General features: G+C 39.1%; 1 long non-coding RNA gene across 1 annotated transcript; it reads left to right on the top strand.

Annotated features, from left to right (window-relative positions):
* The first annotated feature begins 309 nt into the window (after window positions 1-309).
* LOC113993039 lies at window positions 310-10,599 on the top strand. The gene is made up of 3 exons (XR_003542457.2): window positions 310-620; window positions 10,226-10,328; window positions 10,573-10,599. It is a non-coding gene; the product is annotated as an uncharacterized LOC113993039 (long non-coding RNA).
* Window positions 10,600-11,341: the final 742 nt, after the last annotated feature.

Here is an 11,341-nt window from a genome sequence, read left to right on the forward strand (position 1 = left end):
TCAGCAGCAGCAGCAGCAGTGGCAGAACTGCACTGACCAGAGAAACGGTGGCAGAGAGCCAGAAGAGATAAGACCAAGCAACAACGACAGGCATGCAGCAACACAGAGAGAACTCCTGGAAGGAGAGAGAGAGCCAAGAGAGAACCGGCAGCAGAGAGAAAACTAGGCTCTACACAGAGGGAGAGAGAAAGTTGGGGTAAGAACTGAACAAAACAGACCCCAAACTCCTTGGAGAGCCCTCCTAGAAGGGAGGTGTGAAGTGCGGTAGCACTGCAGAGGGGAGCTGAAAAGCTCAGGCGTCCTGGAAAACTGGACCAGGACGGCCAAAGGAATGCAGAGGGGGTGACCTTGGCCCCCTTTTGCCGCTACTGCCAAGCTAAGCTAGCAGCCTGAGATCAGAGCACAGAAACTCTGATAGAACTCTTGAGGAAAAGACCTTCAACTGAAAACTGCCCGAGATGTTCTGACTCAGGGGCTGAATCCCCTGAGGAAGAGACCTTCATGGGGATCTTACACTCCATGATATGACGTGGTGAAGCGAGTTTTGTCCCTGCTACGCAGTCCACGGAAGAAAAGACCCTCGCTTGAAGACGACGGGCTGAGGGACTTGGATACCCCTGGTGAGTACTGGCAGAGATCCAGCTACAGCTGCTGCATGGAAGAGCGAAACAGAGAGACTGCTACCCTAGAGAGACTGCTGCTCTGAGAGTGGAAAGGGATCTTTTCCTTCTTCCCTCCTGGACTTTTATTTGGAAGGGAGAAGAGATTTGATCCATTGTAAATACTTTTTTTTGTCATGGTAGAGATAGCTAAGATTGTATGTAATGTATTGTAGTATTTATTTTGTACAGTCATTGTAATATATATTCCCTTCCCCCATTTTTGAGTCTCGTGTAGTGTCTGGAAAACCCATCTCACATTGGGTTGAGATGTGGGAGGGGGCTTGGACTAGGGAATTGTATTTTGGAGCTCTCAAACCATGACATGTCCTCAACATAAGGACATGGAACTGTTGGAGCAAGTCCAGAGAGGGCCACAAAGATGAAAAGAGGACTGGAGCAAGCTGAAAGACAGGCTGAAAAATTTGGGGCTGTCCAGACTGAGAAGAGAAGGTTGTGTGGGGACTTCATAGCAACCTTCCAGTGTCTGAAGGGGTCCTACAGGACAGCTGGAGAGGAGCTCACTGTCAGGAACTGTAGTGATAAGACAAGGAATGAGGGATATAAACTGAAAGAGAGAAAATTTAGGTTAGATTTAGGAAGACATTCTTTACTGTGAGAGTGGTGAGGCACTGGAACAGGTTGCCCAGGAAGGTTGTAGATGCCCCAATGCTGGCAGTGTTCAAGGCCAGGTTCAGTAAGGTCTTGAGTAACCTGGTCTAGTGGGAGGTATCCCTGTACATGGCCGGGGGTTGGGACTAATATCTTTAAGGTCCATTCCAACCCCTTACATTATGTAATTTTATGACTATGGCATCTTTATAGGTGCTTACCAAACAGAAGGGCCATTCCTCCACAAACTTTCATGAATTCAGGTATTTAACACTACATTTTACTGCTTGTCCAGCAAATGCCTTGTTGAAATAGTGCCAAGATGCAGAAAAGAGCACAGAGTGTAGAAATGAATGGGAATGGCATGAAGGCTGGATTTTCTCCAGAACCTTTCTGTAAAGTGGGCAACTGATCTTAGCTGCAGTGTCTTGAGGTTTCAGGCATATAAGCATTTTCAAATATATGTACTCCAGTGAGTATATGTGTGGTCAACTCTATTCATAGTATATAATGATTTTTATCTAGAAGAGCTTGCTATTACATTTACCAGACTTTTTCTTTGCTGGGATATTCCTGTTTGAAGAACTTGTTCTGTCTCAAAAGTGTGTGTTTATCTTCTAGGACAATAAGAGAAAAAATTAGTGTCAAAAAAGGGTCACTTTTGGCATCGAGCAAATTATTTAGGGTAATTTGATTCTTATCTACCAGAAAATTTAATCTGAGAATACTGGCAGCAATGGGAAGGCAGGCAGACCTTCTACTTCCTGTGTGCAATGATGGATGCCATGGTTAAATTCTGTCCTCTGCTCTGGGTATTTAGATCCTGCTGTCCTGTCTCTTAGGACAGAACATGAACAATTAGCAACAGTGAGGTCTACTGCAATGTGTTCTCAGTTGCTCCTTTTTAACCTTTTTTCTTCAGAGGAGCAGTCTGTGGGACTGATGCCCTCTCTGCTAGCGGCGTGTGTTAGTCAACTGACTGTAAAGATGTTCTCAGTTTTGATCATGGCCATTTCGGTGCTGCACACAAAGTGAACCATTTACAATGCAAGGGGTGAGAACCTGCCTCACAATCCTCCAGAAAACAGCCACACAAGGAAAGGCAGGTCCTAATTCAAACCCATGCACTGTCCAATCAATACAGGAGTTTGAATTTGTGTTCCTAACTCATGTGAGTATCCTAGCAATTACTTTTTGTATAATTCCAAAATAAAACTGGTCCAATAAGCCACTTCATGCAAACTACTTCAGCGATAGTTTGTAGTCAATGAGCAATAGAGAAAGAATGATTCTTCAAGCTGATGTTAATGGCATTCACTTTGGAAGCTGCGGCAAACCCTATTGCAGTCAACACATCAGGAAGAATTTCTTAGTATAGCAAAGAGTGAATTGTATATAAAAAGTCAAAGAGAACAATCCTTTTGCAACAATTGTATGTATCTTGTATTGTATTTCCTTGTCTTTTATGTTTGCATTTATCAAATATTTGCATTTTCCAAAAATGTTTCCTAATGAGGCACAGGGAACATTCCACGTTAAAAGAAGTACAGTGGGCTGGGTGGGAGTGGTAGGGGTTTTGATGTGGAAACCTGGAAAAATTTTGAATTCGATTCAGTTTGAACCAGCATTCTTTTTCAACTGTTTGGCTTGGCAGCTTAACTGAAAAACTGGTTATTTGACAACCCTAAGGCCTCCTTTGCAGTTGGACCCTCACGTTTTACTAGGAAAATTGTAGCAGTAGTCCCTAGAGCTGTTTGTGCATGGCACAGACACACGAAATGGAAATCCCACTAAAATTTAGGGTTGTCTGAATTTTTTGGAAATGAGGAACTCTAAAATGAGATTAAATAATGGCATCCACAGTATGCACACTACTGGACTCTCCAAAGACACATTGTTGTTTTCACAGATTCCTTCTGCCATTCATTTGTCAGAAAGATACCTCTGATGCACATCCTTCTGGGAAATATTAGGAGGAGAGCTCTTGACTTGTGTGCATTGTTAGCTGGGAACAGAGACATTCCTTTTTTTAACTTGTTCATTCCATGATGTAATGAGAACATTTTAAACCAGGACAAGCAAATTACAAGTGCCAAGCTTTTTCCTAGATGCTGCTCATAATCAAATACACCCATCCATGCTTTTAAATACCTCATAATTAAACATGCAAAAATGGAGACTTAATTTGAACATGTAAATTAATCACATGTTGTAACAATGGAAATTCATAACTGAAAATCCATTAGCAGACAACGCTGTTCCTCATTCTTTTGTTTACATGTTTGTACTAATCACGCAATAGGATTTTTGGTGCATGTCACCCTTTGAAAATTAATTCTGTATCAACTTAGGAGATGTGTTCCCATTTCTATTGTATAGCTTTGCTCTATAAATGCAAATAATTGCAAATTAAGCCCCAAATGTCTAAAGAACAGCAGGAGTGACTATTATTTGATGTATGATGCACATAATGTAATTTCTGTGTCACTACTCTAGGGGTTAAATGAGTATCATGTTTTGGACATCTTAGGAAAATAATAAACAACGTAGCTCATCCAAAAAACATCTGCTGATATTTTTTTTATTAAATAGAAGACAAACATATTTAAACTGTGTTTTCAATCATCTGCTAAGAAAGAAGTTTGCATAAAACTCACCTTTTTATCCTGAAAAAAAATTGTGAAATTACAATTTAGAAAAAGCCAAAATGTATCCCCATTGTGTGTTTAGCAAGTAAAGAACTCAGTTGCTGTGATGGGCTACATTAAACATAGATGGATGAGAATGAGGTCAGTGGAGTGAACACAAGCTGTAGTCCACAGAGCTACTGTCCATGCACATTACCTTAAATATGTTTTTGCAATGGAAGTCTGTACTTGCCTGTGTATTTCAGTGTATGTGTTTGATAGGCCATGAAGCTTTGTCTAGCAAAACTAGATATTTGTGAAATAAACATCCTTTTCACATTTGTATTTCAGTTGAACACCAGCAGCACTTTTATTGATAGACCTTACCTGACTCTGCTGGAGCCTGAATTCACTGTAACACTTGGGCTTTTCATCATGTAATCGGGAGCCTGGTCAGTAAAGCCTTTTTCATTAACTTGGATCAGGCCTTGGAATTCTCCTTCATCATTTAGTGCTTACTCAGTTGAAAATATTGCCTTGAGCTTTCTCACCCATGCAGGAGAAGTTCTTCACAACTGAACCTTTTCTCTTTTTATTGTATAAATCCAGCCTGATCCGCAGCGTCCGGCTTCTTAATGTACTATGCAGCTGTCTTCTGCTCTTGGCTTCATGCCGTCTTCTTGTTATACCTCTCAATAGGTCAACCACTTCCACACTCTTGTTTTGTTAATCCCCTTTAAATAACCACTGATTTTATAGTGCTACTTACAGGAAATACCTCTTCAGTAGTGCTTCTGAATCACTTACAACTTAAAATGTCGCCATATGCATCTTAAACTTAAAAAACCCCCATCTTGCCCTATTCAGTATAGTAGCATCATGTCTACAGACACTGCAGTGAATTATGATGAAAAAAAGGAGGAAATTTTTAAAGAAAAGCTTCTCACCTTCCTGCATAAGAAGTACTAAATTCTGTTGTGAAGCACTTGGACATACATCAGAGGTTGGACTGATCAACCTGGGGTCTAAATAATGAGGGGGAGCCACACCGTTACAAAGTGTATTAAGTGCGAAAATAGGAAAGCATTTATAAAAATGTAGCAAACAGCTTTGTGATAATTAGTGGAAAGGAGGTCACAGCCTGTCTTTCTGTCCTACACGAACCTTTTGTTTATTATTGTGGCATATGACAGCATATGGCTCTGAGTTTTCAGTGGACTAGTACAATTTCTCAGTTGTTTTTGCTTTCTCTTTTCTCACAGTAAGATGCGATATAAATTCCTAAACTCAAAACCCTCGAAAATTCAAACCACAAGCCTCGGTGGTATTTGGAGTTTATGTATTCTTTAACCAAAGGCCTTTACATAACCAGATACTGATACATTCTTTAGTGAAATTCTTGAAGCTTTGGACTCAACCACTGCTTCTTGCAGTGATGTGCTTGAAAAAAATGTCAACTATGTAGCTGTAATGGAAGGTTGTGGAGTTGAGGTATGTCCATTTTTTCAAAGTGACAGACTGGTGTCAAGGTCTAGAGTGACCTCCATCAGGGTGCTGGCTCCAGCTTGAACAATCCTGTGGTGACATCAAAATGTTGGCATCTATATTTAAACATTTTTCTCTTATTGTCATTATTGCAGAGAAAAGCTGAAGATCTGGCATGAATGAATCCGCTACAGAGATATCTGCTGGAGTAAGCAGAGAACTTTAAAGCTACACGAGTTGAGAATGGTCTCATTCATTTTTCATAGGTTATTAATTCTGAAACCTTTCCGTTGCCTACAGCAGAGGAGTTGGATGTGTAAGAGAGAAGTTCTCCGAATAATAGTCAGAGACTTGATTTCTGAGAGCACAAAGAGGAAAAATGCAGCAAAATCCTTGTTGGAAGGAGAGATACAAAAGTGTTTAAAGAAGCTTGAGAGCAAAAGAAACACACAAAGGGTTTACAAGGCTGGAGTTAAACAGAACTAAGTAGGATTTAGATATGTACTTAGAAAAAATAATCCTTAAAAGGAGGAGAACAACCTCCTTTTCCACCCAAAATCAAAAAAGAATGCTATTAAAATGTTCTTAAAGTTGTTCTTAAAGTATTTAGTTTCTTTTAATAACACTCATGATACATTGGGCAGTCCAACATGATTCTGTGTGTATTGGCAAAGCACAGTAGCTTTTTGAATACTCAGTCTTCATCTAAGTGTGTTTCAGACCTACGTGTGATAAACCTCATTTGCTAAATATGGGAGGTTGATCCACTCTATATCACAGCAGGATTTCAGGTAATAAATCAAAATAATATAAAGGTGTTGGGCTTCTTGACTTTTAATTGACTTGCTGCATTTTTCTCTAAAGTGTGATGTTAATGAGAAATCTCATTGTCAGGACCCTTTTACTGAAATATTTGTGCAACATTGTGACTGCTTTTCTTCTAAATCCTCTGTACAGTCTACATTGCCATTCAATTTACTTTGGAAAATTATTGGGAGCATCCAGAAATAAAATCCAACCTTTCTTTCCCATATTTTTTATGATATTCTTGTTCAGGTATCCTGAATGGGAACATGATCGAGAAACACAGGGCTCAACAGCCAGAGTCTAGAGCAAACTAATCTGGCACTGCTATTCTGGGCAGTGAATCCTTTGTGGCTTTAGGCAGACAGAGCACATGATCTTTCAATCTCAGTTTCCCTTTCTGTAATATAGAGTGATGAGAATAATTTCATTCTTATCTGACACAATATTTTTATTAACTCTAGACAGGTGAAATGGTATGGAAATAGCCTTAATGAGGTCTGTTCAAAATCAGAGCCTATCTGTCATTCATCTTTTAATTGTTTCATTTTTTTTAGTGAACAAACTCAGTTCATAATTGAAGAGACCAAAACATTTAAAGGTTGGATTTGTATTCTGGAGAGTATTCAGAATTTCAAGAAAACTACCCCCCCACTGTTTCATTATGAGAAATATTCTAAAGGCTTTCCAAAAGTTTTGTCTTTTTGCAGAACCACAGTCTGTTTATTTCTTCATGCCAAAGATGAGGTTTGGCACAGGATTGTCCCACACCCTTGCCAAAAGCTCTCCTAAGAGCACACTCAGTTAGTTTATATTACTACTTTTGAGAAAGGAAACATTAAAGAAACCATATTTTTAATACAGTATAAAGGTCCTCTGAAGGCTGAAAATGCCTCCCTCTGGCCCCACCTCACTGCAAAGGACTAGGGGAAGTGAGGGAAAAAGGAGTCCTACAGTCAAAGAGCTGCCTCCGTGTGAGGCCTGGGAGCTAGGACAGCTTTGCTCTAACCCTCATTTCCCTGCAGGCAGGGAAAAAATTTTTTCAAAAATTGCTTCTAAGTGTGGTTGCCCAAGTCGAGACAACCATGGCTTCATTTTCAGCAAGTCTGGGCACTCTAAACACCTGTTGATTTTACAGTGACTGTTCAAGGGAAGAAGGACCTAGGACGCCTCCTGCCAGTGTTCCCAAACTACTGCAAGTGCAGAGTACCGAGAGCCATGTCTGTCCCTCTCCCTCTGTGACCCAGTGAGCACTGGTGCATTGCCTCTGCAGCTTCTATAAAAGGTCACTAAGGCTATGGTTATCCTATTTATACATATAAATATGTATATTACATTTAACTTGCATTTTCTTTGCTCTGAAGGTGGTAAAACCTCTAACTGATGTCTGGAACCCTGGGCCTTTCCCTGATTCCAAGAATGACACAGCAGGCATGTTCTTTTACTTTTGACTTTGGCATTACCTATATATTTGGGAAAGAGAGACTTGAGGGATCTGCTAACTATGCTGCAGAAAGACTGCTGATCACTAAACCATTTCATTTAAATACAGAGGCTTAATTGTTTTACACTTCTATGAAATTTTGAAGTCTGAGATAATACATAATTTAAACATTGAAGGCTATTGTCATAGAAATGCCTGAGTCTGTAGCCATACTATGCACAAAGTGAGAGAGCATTTCAGGTGATTGTAAGAAGATTTTTGCATTGTAAAAGAAAAATGTGTGTGTATCCATGTATCTGTGTATCTATCCATTCATCCCTTCACTCATCCATTTTTCCATCCATCAGAACTCAGATTGTACTTTTGGAAACTGAAACCAGATGTTAAAGCTCTCACCCAGCTGAATATTTCCCTCCTCCTGCAGGTGTTCATTCAGCCCATTCATTGTCTATAGGCTGCATGGGGCAGGCATAGTCAGCTAGCAGAAAGCAAGCAAAAGCATGGAAGATACTTTTTTCCATTTGAGTTCCCCATGCCATACGGCAGCCAAATTTTCTGTATTTAATTTTCAAATATGCTTTTTTCTTTTTTTTTTTTTTTCTCCCTAATGAAACTGCCACTTCCAGAATTTCTTATTCAACCATCTTGTTCAACCACAATGCCTCTTCCCCCTAGGGATTCGTCCAAAGAATTTCCATTAGGTGGCTGAATACCTAAGTGTTAGGGATGTCTATGCAAAATCTGCATATCAAATTTCAGTTCCCTGACTTGCATGGATGGCATCCTTTTCTCTTCTGTAAGCAGAGCTGTCTTTGAGACCTGCCAGAGTTGAACTGATGTGGATCCAGCTTCGGGGTCAGGGCCTTTAAGACTTTTTAGTGAAAGTTAACACCTGAGTTACAAAGCACTTCTACTATGATATGAAAATGAAAATACTCAAAGAAGGACTTATTTTAAAATCTAAAATTATTCTCAATATTAGTGTTTCTGGAGACAATAAAAGTGAAAGTTTCAGCGAATAGATCTTCCTGTCATAAATTCACAATGATACTCAGATGTCAGTCCTTGAAGAACTTTGTCTTTTTTCTGCTGTAAATAGATCTTTTGTTTAGTTAACCTGCTGGAGAATGTAAAAGAAAATTAACATGTTCTGTATACTCAAGGAATGAGGACTGTTTATTTGTACCTTCTGACTGCCTGTGTTTTACAGGCCAAAAAATATTCCTCTGTCGCATCTGCATTGAGTCCAATTCTTTCATGTTTGATTAAAATGTTACCTGCAAATGTAAACTTGTGAGCACAATTTCTTTTCTACTCATGTTCAATTTGAAAAACTGTTACTCGGAGCTCAGAATGAATAAGGTGTTGTTTTCTATGGCACTGGATTCTCTGGTTTTCCAACGTCATAAGCTCCAACAGTAGATTTTTCCAGTAACTAGGAAATTCCTGATGGCTCAATACTAGTGGATTCTCTTAAGCCTAGTAGGTTATGTTCACACTGAAGCCTTTTATTTATTGGGACCACTATTAAGGCCATCCTGTTCACCCATCCAACAATTTTCCTGCAGCATGTTAAGAACTTAATTGTTTCTGAGGTGTCTGCTTTTATTAGATATGGTTGAAATTGGTGATGGTGTCCAAAAAATTATTGAAGGGGTAATATGCGTGTGACCACTCATGAAGACAAAGCTTATCTGTATAAGATTTGTTTCCCTATGGAATCTGGCAACTACGCTGTCAGATATATCTGAACCCCTGTGGATTGTTAGTGTTCTATTCTTACTGTTCATTAGAGAAGGAGAGATCATCAGATGCAGATAATCATGCAGTTTTGTCAGATATAAAACATAATTCCCAGAGGATATCAGCAATGACCAATGGAGCAATTTCCCTCTGACATTCTGCCTGTTTCTGGGGTTGTTTTGCATCATGGTGGATCTTTAAAAAATATGTTTAAAATACACTGCTCTGATAGACTGGAAATGAGAGTTAGTAAATAGTTTAATGTTTGTCATATTTTCAAAGTACTTCATCACATCAACAGCCAATAGGCAGGATGAAAAAGAAATGGTGAGACTCTGTTTGTCTTCACTTCTGTTTGTGTTTGCTATATCTGAAGATGCTCCTAGATTTTGTTACAAAAATACTTTTCATTTAGAAATTTGGACCTCCTCTGATGTAAGCCCCAAACATTTCCATTTCTAAGTGCAAGAAGTTGATCCCTATGTAATTATGCAGTGGTGCCAGGTTCTAACCACACTACCTTACCTACCCTAGTCCTTTGGCAATGTTTTACTTGCAACAACTTTATATACCAAACATGTTTGTTTAATAAAAATGTTGTTATGATAACTATAAACAACATATTTTTTGTATGACTAATGTTTTCATGAAGTTGGTTTCATTTTCACAGGTCACTGCTTCCTTTTCCAGCCTCACAAACAGTTTTCTCAATCATTTTGGGCACCGAGTTGGTACCTCAGCACTTGGATCTGTGTCCTATGATTTGATCTTTTCAGAGTGTTCTCCTATTTGTCCCTGTCCATGTGCTGTTTTTCTGACACTTTTTTTCTTCTTGTGTCTCTTTATGACAGTGTTTCTCCATGATGTTCTTGTTGAAAGAGGTGAGATATCCAGAAAAAAATTAGATTCTGTGTGAAAAAAAAGGAAGAAGCTGACCAATAAGCTGCCTAGAAAGTAAGTAATTTTTCTTCTAATTCCTTATTTGTGTGCGTATGTTGCTATCTTAAAATCTACATTCATGATTTTATCTACAACATAAGACATATTTTGTAAATGAGCTTAAACACTCTATCAAATTGTAATTACTCACGAATAGTCTCTATTTATTGCTAATGATATGCATCACACTAACAGAGTTTGATATACTGATTATACAAATAAAGTTCATCTGAGGTAACAGAGTTTATTCCTTTTTCAGGCATCCAGCCTGGATCTCAGCTGCAAAGTAAGTACCTCTCCACATCTCATTACCAAAATAGCAACCTTCTTAATCCTTTGCTGTGAAGAACAAAGGTTCGATTCAGTCTCTGGAGCAGAAATAGGATCTTATTAATGCACTGGCAACTACAGTGTTGTTATTTTTGTTAGAAAAGGGAGAAACAGGAATTTGCTGATATATGTTAGATTAAGGGCTGTTATTGTTTTGAGATTAATTGGATTGTTAGCTGGGCCTTTCTGATGTCAGTTGAAAATCTACAAAATACCTTGTAATTTTATATTCTGGATGAGTTCAGGAGCTACTTCCTGGAAATTCACTTCTATTCTTTGTATCTGTTCTGAAAGAATCACTGAGGGTATCAGTTAAATGGTGTATTGTTTACTGCGCATGGAGAAAAGTTCTTGTGTCACTCTTGCCTGGAGTGCTGGTTTTTCTGACTCAACCCACTTGCCATTCAATAGATTAAAGCTGATACCCAAGATATCAGGTAGGTACCTCGTGCTAAGCCTTTGTGGAGCACTGACTCAGAAGAGGTCTGTGCATTAGCCGAGTGTCGACGTTTGAACATGCTACAACTGACGTACGAATTCACATTTTGAAGTGTTAGACCTCCAATAATGTTTTGTGGAGCCTTTTCTTTCTTTTGAAAGATTTGCTGTCATGTAGTGTTGGGCTGCAGTGGACTGTAGAATTTGAGATCCCTGTGGAGTAGACTCTGTCTCTGGCAGCTCATCAGGACAAAGTTGAA

Source organism: Pipra filicauda, unplaced genomic scaffold (genome assembly GCF_003945595.2).
Source record: "Pipra filicauda isolate LSUMZ 115617 unplaced genomic scaffold, ASM394559v2 scaffold212_size3012638_pilon, whole genome shotgun sequence".
In the NCBI taxonomy this organism is placed as follows: domain Eukaryota; kingdom Metazoa; phylum Chordata; class Aves; order Passeriformes; family Pipridae; genus Pipra; species Pipra filicauda.